This window comes from Astatotilapia calliptera, chromosome 3, assembly GCF_964374335.1.
Source record: "Astatotilapia calliptera chromosome 3, fAstCal68.1, whole genome shotgun sequence".
Classification (NCBI taxonomy): Eukaryota; Metazoa; Chordata; class Actinopteri; order Cichliformes; family Cichlidae; genus Astatotilapia; species Astatotilapia calliptera.
Window position 1 is genome coordinate 33,564,723 of NC_137424.1, and position 13,218 is coordinate 33,577,940.

The following is a 13,218-nucleotide window of genomic DNA, read 5'->3' on the forward strand; positions in this document are numbered from 1 at the left end:
GTATGGTAATCGGGTCTGTGAGACCCGTTCAACTTCTCCCTGTGTCACTCTTTGGTGAGCAACTTCTCACTTAACGAGAAGTATTTAAGACAACAGGCAACTTCCTGTGTCACTCTTTGGTGAGCAACTTCTCACTTAACGAGAAGTATTTAAGACAACAGGCAACTTCCTGTGTCACTCTTTCTGAGTGAGCAACTTAAACAAAATTAAAATATTCAAGACAACAGGCAACTTCCTGTGTCCACCAACACCACACAAGGGTTAATTTACTTTATTCGGGGACTGAGGAAGTCAGTCAGTGTATCTCTCTGGATCACTAAGTGAAACTTCGTCAGCATATCCCGTTTTTTTATGGATCGATCACTGAGAGAGGTATAATAGGTCTCTATATAAATATGAAAGACGCATATTTACCTTCTGTCAGTAATCCCACTTCTGACACCAAAATTGAAGGAAATTGCCGTCCCGGGTTTCCTCCGTGGCGTGAGCGATAAGCAGAGTTCTGTCCTTTCCTTCTAAGATTCCTAATTATTTAAAGTAACACTCAGGTATGCCATTCAGCGTGTTAGTACGAGCTCGGGAGCAGCTTGGGAGAACAAGAAAACAGAGACTGCTTTAGGTTGCCCTCCCAATCGACTCAAAGGTTTATTTGATACACAGCAGTTTATATAGATGAAAAAAAAGGTTCGTGTGTCAGCTTTCCCAGTTCAAACCGGTACAGACTAAATAAGGAAACGTCTTCCTGCCTTGTGAGCCAAGAAGTATCCTGTGTGTAGTTTATCAGTTCAGCTATAATTTATGATCATCCCAGCAAAATACACTCCTAGACATAAAATACAGAGTTCTTTCATTAGTGAATTCTGAAACAAACCACCTAGCCTTTAACGAGCCTTTTCCAGGAGATAAAGAAAAAGGGAGGATGGGAGTAAGGAAGTGGTCTCATCTCTGTGGTGTTTTCGACCTTGGGGTACCAGCTTGTGAGTCCTACACATTAATTCTTGGGTCACAGAGAAAGAGAAAAACAACTAGTAGTTGGGCCTTATTGAGTAACAGTTTTCCTGTATAAAACAATATCCTGTAAATGCTACTATGGTATCAAAATACCTAACACTCAGTTTGCAATTTTGTAACACACACTTTGCAAAACTGTAGGCACAATTCACTGCACAACACTCAATTACCAAATTTCCAACACACTCCTAGCAAAAGTATACACATGTGTGGCTATCATTAACACTAATTTGCCAACTGTCTGGCACACTTTCACATGTCAAAACTGTTTTAGATAAGTAGTCCACTTTGCAATCAGCCTAAGCACTATTAACAGGCCACAAGTAAGCTGTCTATGTGGAGTACAATGGAAGGAGCAGTAAGAGCGAGAAGAGTGAGAATCAGAGGAGGCCGAGCAAGAGGATGTGGAGGTGAAGAAGTCGGAGGAAGAGGACGTGGAGGAGCAAGAAGAGGACGAGGAGGGGAAAGAGGAAGGGTAAGAAGAGTACGAAACAGAATAACTGATGACACCAGAGCTACAATAGTGGACCATGTCATCAACCATGGGATGACCCTGAGGGAAGCTGGCCAACGTGTTCAGCCTAAACTGAGCCGCTACACTGTGGCAAGCATCATTAGGACATTCCGAAATGAGAATCGGTAAGTACTTTGTAGCACTGCCATACTCTAATGAGAAACACAACAGTACCATACATGCAAAAATACTGAAATTGTTACTTTACAGAATTGCTAGACGTCCAGATGTTGGGGGCAGAGGCAGAATGTTCACTCCAGAGCAGGAGACCCATATAGTGAACATGGTGATTGCCAATAATGCAATAAGACTGCGTGAAATACAGCAGCGCATAATGGATGATGACACCATCTTTCAAAATATACACAGTGCAAGCATTTCTGCACTAAGTCGTGTACTTGCGCGCCACAGAATAAGAATGAAGCAAATTTACAGAGTTCCTTTCGAGAGGAACACAGAACGTGTAAAGCAACTGCGATATGACTATGTGCAGGTAAGCTAGTGTCATTGGTTCTGAATTTGGAAGTGCATACTGTAGTGCTGTGCATGGGCCTGATGTGTTGCATTTGTTTTGTCTTGTCCAGAGAGTGATGGAACTAGAAGCAGATGCAATGGGACATGGGCTACTTTTTGTAGATGAGGCCGGTTTTAACCTCAGTAAAACCAGGAGACGTGGCAGGAACATTATTGGACACCGTGCCATCATCAATGTCCCAGGACAACGTGGTGGTAACATAACCATGTGTGCAGCTATAAGCCAAAATGGTGTTGTTCACCATCATGCAACCATAGGCCCATACAACACTGTACACATTATTGCATTCCTGGACACCTTGCATGACATGCTCACAACTGGTTTACAGACCATCCATCCTTCATGGCACTCAACCTCCCTCCATACTCTCCATTCTTGAATCCCATTGAGGAGTTCTTCCCTGCCTGGTGCTGGAAAGTGTATGACCGTCATCCTCATCAACAGGTAGCCCTTTTACAGGCAATGGAGGAGGCATGTGGAGATATTGACCAGGCATCATGTCAGGCCTGGATACGGCATGCAAGGAGATATTTTCCCCGGTGCCTTGGACTGAAGGATGTCGCATGCGATGTGGACGAAATTTTGTGGCCGGACCCAGAAAGACGACATGATGTAGGCTGATTGTCTTTTTTTTTCCTTTTATTTGTGGAATTCCTATTTTGTGTTCTGACTTTGTCTTGGTTTTGATGAGTGTGAATGAACACCAATACTTGACGTTTGGATCCTTGTATGTTTACATGACACTATGACAAAGGTGTGACCTCAAATTGACATCTGTACACAGAGAAAGCAACTGGCAGATGTGTTTTGTATTCATACCATCAGTGTGCAGTTGGAGCATTGTGTGCTTAGTAGATGATGGCTTGTGTGTACTGTTTGATACGAAAACACCATTTTTACAAAGGTGTGAGGGGTTAATCTAGCTGTGTTCGCTTTTGCAAGAGAACTAAAATGTTTTGATAATTGGGTGACAGGTTTTTTTATTTGTGTGTAGAGTTTTGCAAAATTAGCCAATAGTTACAAAAAATGTGCAGCGTTAAGCTGAGCAAAAGGGGAGGTGGAAAAATAAGTATGTGTGTAAAAGGACATTGTGATGTGACATTTTAGATTCAGTTCTATTTTAATTATTTCCTTTGTGATGCAATGTAACGCATTGATTTTATACTCTTTTTTCTTTTTTCTTTTTTTTTTGAAATAACTCCGCTGGAATTTAAAGATGTTCAGCTGGAGTTTGTACATTTCCCATTCAACTCTTCATGCTTTACAATGTACATTTTCTTCTTAGAGACAGAACAGCGATGGCAGCAGTGACTGTTTCCAGTACCACCAAAGGCCTGTTCCTCATGTTCACCCTGCTGTGTCTGGTTTGTCTTTCAAGTGCCCTGGTAGACAAGGACCAACTGGTACATTCAACATAGATGAGAACCAACTGGTAAAGTGATTTTTTTTTTCTTAACCTTCAGAAATTTTGAGAGTCACTACAAATGCAGTTGCTGTTTTAATCTTTTCCTTTTGTGTTTACAGTTAGGCAAAAGAGTGCTGTGCAGTGGATTGTAGCTACAGGTTTGCAAAGTGTGTGTTACAAAATGGTAAACTAAGTTCAAAGCAGTGTTTGTGCTTTTAGTTTTGCAAACTCAGTGAATGTGTTAAGGGATTTTTAAGTTTTATTGTCATGAAATGCAACTGAGTGATATACTGATAAGTGTTTGATATTTCTGCTTATGCAAATGTCTTTCTATCATGAACTCTCTGAACAGTCACATCACAACACCACAATGAGTCATGAAGACAAGCTGTTATTGTTAGATTGTGTTTAATATTTCTGCTTATGCAAATGTCTTTCTATCATGAACTCTCTGAACAATCACATCACAACACCACAATGAGTTGTGAAAACAAGCTGTTATTGTTAGATTGTGTTTAATATTTCTGCTTATGCAAATGTCTTTCTATCATGAACTCTCTGAACAGTCACATCACAACACCACAATGAGTCATGAAGACAAGCTGTTATTGTTAGATTGTGTTTAATATTTCTGCTTATGCAAATGTCTTTCTATCATGAACTCTCTGAACAATCACATCACAACACCACAATGAGTTGTGAAAACAAGCTGTTGTTGTTAGATTAAGTTCCAGCAACTACATGTTCTCTCCCCACGAGTGAAGAGCGTGTAGCTAAGTTCCTGTTTTATCTTTCCTTTGCCATGTGACATCACTTTACTGAAGTGTATAAATAAAGATGCAAGACAAGTGTAGGGTTGTGACTCTCTCTGAGCTCTCACCCGTGCACGTTAACTGTTGAACTGTCTGAGTGTCATTTCTTCACCTGAGTGTTTGATAACTGTTCACCCCTAACAGAATGGTTTTGCTATAAGTATTAATAGTTTCAGAAATTGTGCTATAAGAATCACAGTTAGGGTTTAAGCATTCAGAAAAAACTGTAACAAAACCAAATGAGTTACTGCATTCCCTGTTAGCCTGAGGGAATATCCAAAGTGAAAGAATGAATAGCAAACTGATAATTGGTCAGGGAATCTGTTTCATATTTTGAGCTGAACATGTGAGTGAAGCAGTGGGGTAATTTTTCTTAAGGTGCCATGTATCTACATGTTGCTGATGACTTATTTCCATTAAGTGTCTTAGTAAGCCCTGACAAGGGAACCAGATGAACATATCAGGGTTTCACCAAATAATTAACTTTGCAACACATCACTCACACACACACACACACACACACATACATGCAGTTTTATTTAATATACAGAATAAGAAATTTTAAAACTCCCTGCATCAACTGCAGTATAAAAGGCATTTTTTTCTCTTTTGGCAATGTCCTAAATATTATTCATGACCTACAATGTTTTTCTTCTGCATAACTTTATGCAGTTCTTTGCCCCTCATAATGTCACGGTGACACTCACTGATAAATAAAATACTTTCACTTCACAGAAAACTATGAAAATAACGCATGCACGCAAACCCACAAAAAAAGAGAGTTGTGTAATCAAGCAGAGATGCCAGAAACCTGTCCTGTCAGTAACTGGTTGATTGAGTTGGAATGTCACGCACTCAGAAGACCTAAAAAATACTGTGACCACTGTGATTCACACACACATTCTCAACGGACAGTAGAATTGGGAAGAAAGAGACAGGTCTGAAGTAAAAGAGGAGGGAAACAAAAGACTGAGTGTTGCCACGGCCATAAAAGCTCTTCCTTACAAAACCTTGTTTGTCATTGCCTGGGTTTTTCACCCAGCATTTTGGCCAGTATCTGGCCAATCCACCACCTTTCACTGTTCATACCGTTACCAAAACAAACAAACAAAGAAAAAACATAAACAATGTTTACTTTGGAATTTCAGGAAAAATTCAAAGAAAACTATCAGAAATCACACGAGCAGCTAGAAAAACTGAAGGTCGGTACATGTTTCTCACATACCTGTCAAACATTGTCTAAGAATACTGGTGCATTAGGAGCTGTAATAAGTGACTCGAGTACATGTATGACAAAATATAATGTGGCAAGAGTAAACTGAATTTGTGGAATGTTATGAAATTAATTAAATGTTCTCCCATCAGACTGAGTTCAAACAACAAGTGACTGAGATCAAACAACTAACGGACTTCAATACAGAGATGTTGAAGAAAATTGAGGCTTACATTGATAGGGTGAAAGAGCAGTTGGGAGGGGAAATAGAAGAAAATGTAAAGAAACTACAAAAACAGAATGAATTTATTGAATTCCTTGAGGAACTGCAAGCTGAATTGTAACTTCCGTCTCAGTGATTTCCTTTTTCTCTAATGTTGCATCTGTTTAGTTCCCTTATCATATAGTACTTGTTTAAGTTTGGTTTAACTTTTTTGAAGTGTCCCCCTTCTTTACAATTTTACATAAACTAGGATTTTACTGTTAGCTATCATTGCCCAGAGGATTTTATGTGTTAAAGATAATGTTCAGGGAATACATTTACAGAATTTCGATTTTTTTTCAACCATTACTTAATTTCTGCGGTGGAAAAAATGTTTGTATGACCTGACACATAATAAAAACATTAACCTGCTACTGCTACTGTTTGTTGTCAGAATATCTATCTCAAAATATACAACTTTTTTTGCCATATCCCCAGCAGTCAGCCACAAAAGTGGATTAACTAAAATTTACCTGAACCATTTACAAATGATGTAAAGATAAACAAAATTGTTCAGTTTTAAAATATATTTAAAGATTGCATTTAGAATTTAGTGCACTCTGCAGTGCTTCACTTTTTTTCTCCTCATGTTGTCATTAAGGCATTTGCATCTGTCTCACAGCGACACTGTGCATGTTCCTGTAAAGACAAACAGGCAAATGAAGTTATTTGTAAAACAAATATGAAAGCCTGAGCTTCAAAGTTAAGCTAAGATGAAAGTTTTACTGCATCTACACACATACAAACACAGTGCAACACACCTGCAAACAACCCACCCAAAAACACACACAAAAGATCTGAGCACTATTTTACCACAGACACTGGAAGACACTGTTCCCAGTTTAAGGAAATGCACTGCACTGGTTTGAATCATATCTATCTGACAAATTTCAGTTTGTAAATGTAAGTTGGGAGTCTGCTTCATGTACAAAAGTTAGTCATTGAGTTTCAAAGAATTCTGTGCTGGGAACAATTCTGTTCACATTAAACTTGTTTCCCTTAGGCAGTACTGTAAGAAAACACTGCATACATTTTCATCGCTACACAGAAGATAACCAGCTATATATATATCAAGGTAAGCATATGACACAAATCATTTAGTTTCAATATTGGCAGGATCAGGGAAATATCTGTGAAACAAAAGTGAAAGCTGAGTTACAACAATAAGCTCAGGTAAGTGTGACTGTTTCTGCACACCAGGAAACCAGGAAACAAACACACAGCAGCGTTAAGCTGAGCAAAAGGGGAGGTGGAAAAATAAGTATGTGTGTAAAAGGACATTGTGATGTGACATTTTAGATTCAGTTCTATTTTAATTATTTCCTTTGTGATGCAATGTAATGCATTGATTTTATACTCTTTTTTTCTTTTTTCTTTTTGTTTTTTGAAATAACTCCGCTGGAATTTAAAGATGTTCAGCTGGAGTTTGTACATTTCCCATTCAACTCTTCATGCTTTACAATGTACATTTTCTTCTTAGAGACAGAACAGCGATGGCAGCAGTGACTGTTTCCAGTACCACCAAAGGCCTGTTCCTCATGTTCACCCTGCTGTGTCTGGTTTGTCTTTCAAGTGCCCTGGTAGACAAGGACCAACTGGTACATTCAACATAGATGAGAACCAACTGGTAAAGTGATTTTTTTTTTCTTAACCTTCAGAAATTTTGAGAGTCACTACAAATGCAGTTGCTGTTTTAATCTTTTCCTTTTGTGTTTACAGTTAGGCAAAAGAGTGCTGTGCAGTGGATTGTAGCTACAGGTTTGCAAAGTGTGTGTTACAAAATGGTAAACTAAGTTCAAAGCAGTGTTTGTGCTTTTAGTTTTGCAAACTCAGTGAATGTGTTAAGGGATTTTTAAGTTTTATTGTCATGAAATGCAACTGAGTGATATACTGATAAGTGTTTGATATTTCTGCTTATGCAAATGTCTTTCTATCATGAACTCTCTGAACAGTCACATCACAACACCACAATGAGTCATGAAGACAAGCTGTTATTGTTAGATTGTGTTTAATATTTCTGCTTATGCAAATGTCTTTCTATCATGAACTCTCTGAACAATCACATCACAACACCACAATGAGTTGTGAAAACAAGCTGTTGTTGTTAGATTAAGTTCCAGCAACTACATGTTCTCTCCCCACGAGTGAAGAGCGTGTAGCTAAGTTCCTGTTTTATCTTTCCTTTGCCATGTGACATCACTTTACTGAAGTGTATAAATAAAGATGCAAGACAAGTGTAGGGTTGTGACTCTCTCTGAGCTCTCACCCGTGCACGTTAACTGTTGAACTGTCTGAGTGTCATTTCTTCACCTGAGTGTTTGATAACTGTTCACCCCTAACAGAATGGTTTTGCTATAAGTATTAATAGTTTCAGAAATTGTGCTATAAGAATCACAGTTAGGGTTTAAGCATTCAGAAAAAACTGTAACAAAACCAAATGAGTTACTGCATTCCCTGTTAGCCTGAGGGAATATCCAAAGTGAAAGAATGAATAGCAAACTGGTCAGGGAATCTGTTTCATATTTTGAGCTGAACATGTGAGTGAAGCAGTGGGGTAATTTTTCTTAAGGTGCCATGTATCTACATGTTGCTGATGACTTATTTCCATTAAGTGTCTTAGTAAGCCCTGACAAGGGAACCAGATGAACATATCAGGGTTTCACCAAATAATTAACTTTGCAACACATCACTCACACACACACACACACACACACACACACATACATGCAGTTTTATTTAATATACAGAATAAGAAATTTTAAAACTCCCTGCATCAACTGCAGTATAAAAGGCATTTTTTTCTCTTTTGGCAATGTCCTAAATATTATTCATGACCTACAATGTTTTTCTTCTGCATAACTTTATGCAGTTCTTTGCCCCTCATAATGTCACGGTGACACTCACTGATAAATAAAATACTTTCACTTCACAGAAAACTATGAAAATAACGCATGCACGCAAACCCACAAAAAAAGAGAGTTGTGTAATCAAGCAGAGATGCCAGAAACCTGTCCTGTCAGTAACTGGTTGATTGAGTTGGAATGTCACGCACTCAGAAGACCTAAAAAATACTGTGACCACTGTGATTCACACACACATTCTCAACGGACAGTAGAATTGGGAAGAAAGAGACAGGTCTGAAGTAAAAGAGGAGGGAAACAAAAGACTGAGTGTTGCCACGGCCATAAAAGCTCTTCCTTACAAAACCTTGTTTGTCATTGCCTGGGTTTTTCACCCAGCATTTTGGCCAGTATCTGGCCAATCCACCACCTTTCACTGTTCATACCGTTACCAAAACAAACAAACAAAGAAAAAACATAAACAATGTTTACTTTGGAATTTCAGGAAAAATTCAAAGAAAACTATCAGAAATCACACGAGCAGCTAGAAAAACTGAAGGTCGGTACATGTTTCTCACATACCTGTCAAACATTGTCTAAGAATACTGGTGCATTAGGAGCTGTAATAAGTGACTCGAGTACATGTATGACAAAATATAATGTGGCAAGAGTAAACTGAATTTGTGGAATGTTATGAAATTAATTAAATGTTCTCCCATCAGACTGAGTTCAAACAACAAGTGACTGAGATCAAACAACTAACGGACTTCAATACAGAGATGTTGAAGAAAATTGAGGCTTACATTGATAGGGTGAAAGAGCAGTTGGGAGGGGAAATAGAAGAAAATGTAAAGAAACTACAAAAACAGAATGAATTTATTGAATTCCTTGAGGAACTGCAAGCTGAATTGTAACTTCCGTCTCAGTGATTTCCTTTTTCTCTAATGTTGCATCTGTTTAGTTCCCTTATCATATAGTACTTGTTTAAGTTTGGTTTAACTTTTTTGAAGTGTCCCCCTTCTTTACAATTTTACATAAACTAGGATTTTACTGTTAGCTATCATTGCCCAGAGGATTTTATGTGTTAAAGATAATGTTCAAGGAATACATTTACAGAATTTCGATTTTTTTTTCAACCATTACTTAATTTCTGCGGTGGAAAAAATGTTTGTATGACCTGACACATAATAAAAACATTAACCTGCTACTGCTACTGTTTGTTGTCAGAATATCTATCTCAAAATATACAACTTTTTTTGCCATATCCCCAGCAGTCAGCCACAAAAGTGGATTAACTAAAATTTACCTGACCCATTTACAAATGATGTAAAGATAAACAAAATTGTTCAGTTTTAAAATATATTTAAAGATTGCATTTAGAATTTAGTGCACTCTGCAGTGCTTCACTTTTTTTCTCCTCATGTTGTCATTAAGGCATTTGCATCTGTCTCACAGCGACACTGTGCATGTTCCTGTAAAGACAAACAGGCAAATGAAGTTATTTGTAAAACAAATATGAAAGCCTGAGCTTCAAAGTTAAGCTAAGATGAAAGTTTTACTGCATCTACACACATACAAACACAGTGCAACACACCTGCAAACAACCCACCCAAAAACACACACAAAAGATCTGAGCACTATTTTACCACAGACACTGGAAGACACTGTTCCCAGTTTAAGGAAATGCACTGCACTGGTTTGAATCATATCTATCTGACAAATTTCAGTTTGTAAATGTAAGTTGGGAGTCTGCTTCATGTACAAAAGTTAGTCATTGAGTTTCAAAGAATTCTGTGCTGGGAACAATTCTGTTCACATTAAACTTGTTTCCCTTAGGCAGTACTGTAAGAAAACACTGCATACATTTTCATCGCTACACAGAAGATAACCAGCTATATATATATCAAGGTAAGCATATGACACAAATCATTTAGTTTCAATATTGGCAGGATCAGGGAAATATCTGTGAAACAAAAGTGAAAGCTGAGTTACAACAATAAGCTCAGGTAAGTGTGACTGTTTCTGCACACCAGGAAACCAGGAAACAAACACACAGCAGCGTTAAGCTGAGCAAAAGGGGAGGTGGAAAAATAAGTATGTGTGTAAAAGGACATTGTGATGTGACATTTTAGATTCAGTTCTATTTTAATTATTTCCTTTGTGATGCAATGTAATGCATTGATTTTATACTCTTTTTTTCTTTTTTCTTTTTGTTTTTTGAAATAACTCCGCTGGAATTTAAAGATGTTCAGCTGGAGTTTGTACATTTCCCATTCAACTCTTCATGCTTTACAATGTACATTTTCTTCTTAGAGACAGAACAGCGATGGCAGCAGTGACTGTTTCCAGCACCACCAAAGGCCTGTTCCTCATGTTCACCCTGCTGTGTCTGGTTTGTCTTTCAAGTGCCCTGGTAGACAAGGACCAACTGGTACATTCAACATAGATGAGAACCAACTGGTAAAGTGATTTTTTTTTCTTAACCTTCAGAAATTTTGAGAGTCACTACAAATGCAGTTGCTGTTTTAATCTTTTCCTTATGTCTCTCATTAATATCAACACTCTGACTTCTTAGACTGTAAGCTTTAGTTTATGCACAACCAAAGTTGTAGAAGCCATCACTCCAAATGTCTTATGATAACAAGAAAAAAAAAACATTTCACTACACGGCCTCATATATTTCTTCTGCGACTTCTTCTGAATTCTTTTTCTGCTGGTTTGAAACCGATAAACCATAAAAAGGAGGATTTAGTCATTTTATTTGCATCATGCAGCTTCAATCCTGTGTCAGTAAGATTGTACAGTACAGCATAATATCTGAGAAATGCTGGTCTAATTATGACCCAATTATGGTCAAATGAATTAGAGACTAACAATGTCTTCTATGTGAGAATGTCTCATGCTGACAGACCTGCAAACTGTTTTTCAGACTACTTGTAGCTGTCCTCGTATGTCAGATAATACATTTATATTTATGTCACACCTCTGTCTGCTTTCTCATTTGTATAATCCTTACTTACATTCTGATTAGATAATTTCAGTTTGTAAATTATCAGATTACATAATTGGAATACCATTCATCCATCCTCTTCCTCTTATCCAATTCAGGGTTGCACCAGGGTTTGAGCCCTAACAACAGCTAGAATAAAAGGCTTCTTTCCAACCTGAGCTGTTTCAGATGCTTTTTAAAATTCTGAGCTCTGACCTCAGTGTAAGGTGGCTGTGTCCTCACTGTGGCTGCTTCTTGAAAGCACTTCTGCTTCTTGTGTCCCCCCCCCTCCCCCCAGTGTTGACCTCTTCCCCTTAATATCATTCACTGTACCTTAGGAACAACAGAGGACAAACACTTGTCTTCCTTTAACCCTTTCACATATGAATTATGACAACCTCAATCAAATTTTTTTTTCTTAAGTATTTTTATTCATCTTTAGGCATGAAAACAAGATTTTTGAACTTTTTTTTAACATGTACTTTTCAAAGAGTTTTTTACATGTCCACTTAGGTGGACAACACTGGCTGACCAGTGGGTGGCAGGGTATGGAGTGACACATCAGTGTCCAATGTAGTGGTTTATGTGCAAGTATACTGTCAATAGAAAATTGTACTTAGTAGTCAGTATAATCTTTTAATAATATAAGTTTACTTGTGGTAGGATACTGCATGTAATCATTTGTGTTTAGAAGTATATAGTTGGTGGTATATTGAAAGAATGTCTCATCCTAGGAGGTCTGTAACATTCCAGGGTGTTCTGGCATTCACCCCCATATCCTAGGAGCATGGGAAAGGTCGTACCTTCTTTTATTGTTTTACGGTAGGATAAACGTAGTTGTGTCAGTTTTAGTCTAAGTGCCTTTTATACATTTAGATGAACTGTTGGATTTTCCAGACCAGCAGGTTTAGGGAAGTCGTTTATGGGGTCACACTTTGGCACACACACACACACACACACACACACACACACACACACACACACACACACACACACACACACACACACACACACAAATACATATACACATCCACATTCCAATGTAAGGAACAAACACCCACTGATGTATAAATAAAGACCAGGGCAGTCACAGAGTCAGTCACAGAGCTGCGAGTCTCAGAGCCCTCACTCTCAGTGCGAGTGCTCTGTGCTGCCCTTGTATACAAGTAAAACTGTGTTTCTCCTCTCTGATTCTCAACTGAAAAAGTGTTTAAGAATACATCTCTTGACATATACCATCAACACTGACACAAATACAAGAAAACAGCCTTTGAATAGCTGTCTACTGTAGTGACTGCTATGTGTGAAAGGGTTAAGAAGTACATTCATAAAGAGGTAATCTATGGAAACACACTGGTTCACCCTCTGGTAGAGAAATCAGTCTCTCTGAAACATTTCCATAAACGAACGTATGGGGAATGAATGAAATGAGCTTTTTAGGTGAAACCAGTCCCACAGTGATGAATGAAACTTCTCTGGATTCTTCTGTGGAAGAAACTGCCAGATACCATCCTGGAAAATGTTTAACAAATACAAGACCACTATGTAAATGACAGTTATGTTAAAAGCACATATTAAGTATTGTTGCTCACCTTTGTTTCTAATAATGTCACTTTTTTTAAAAATCGTATCCTGTC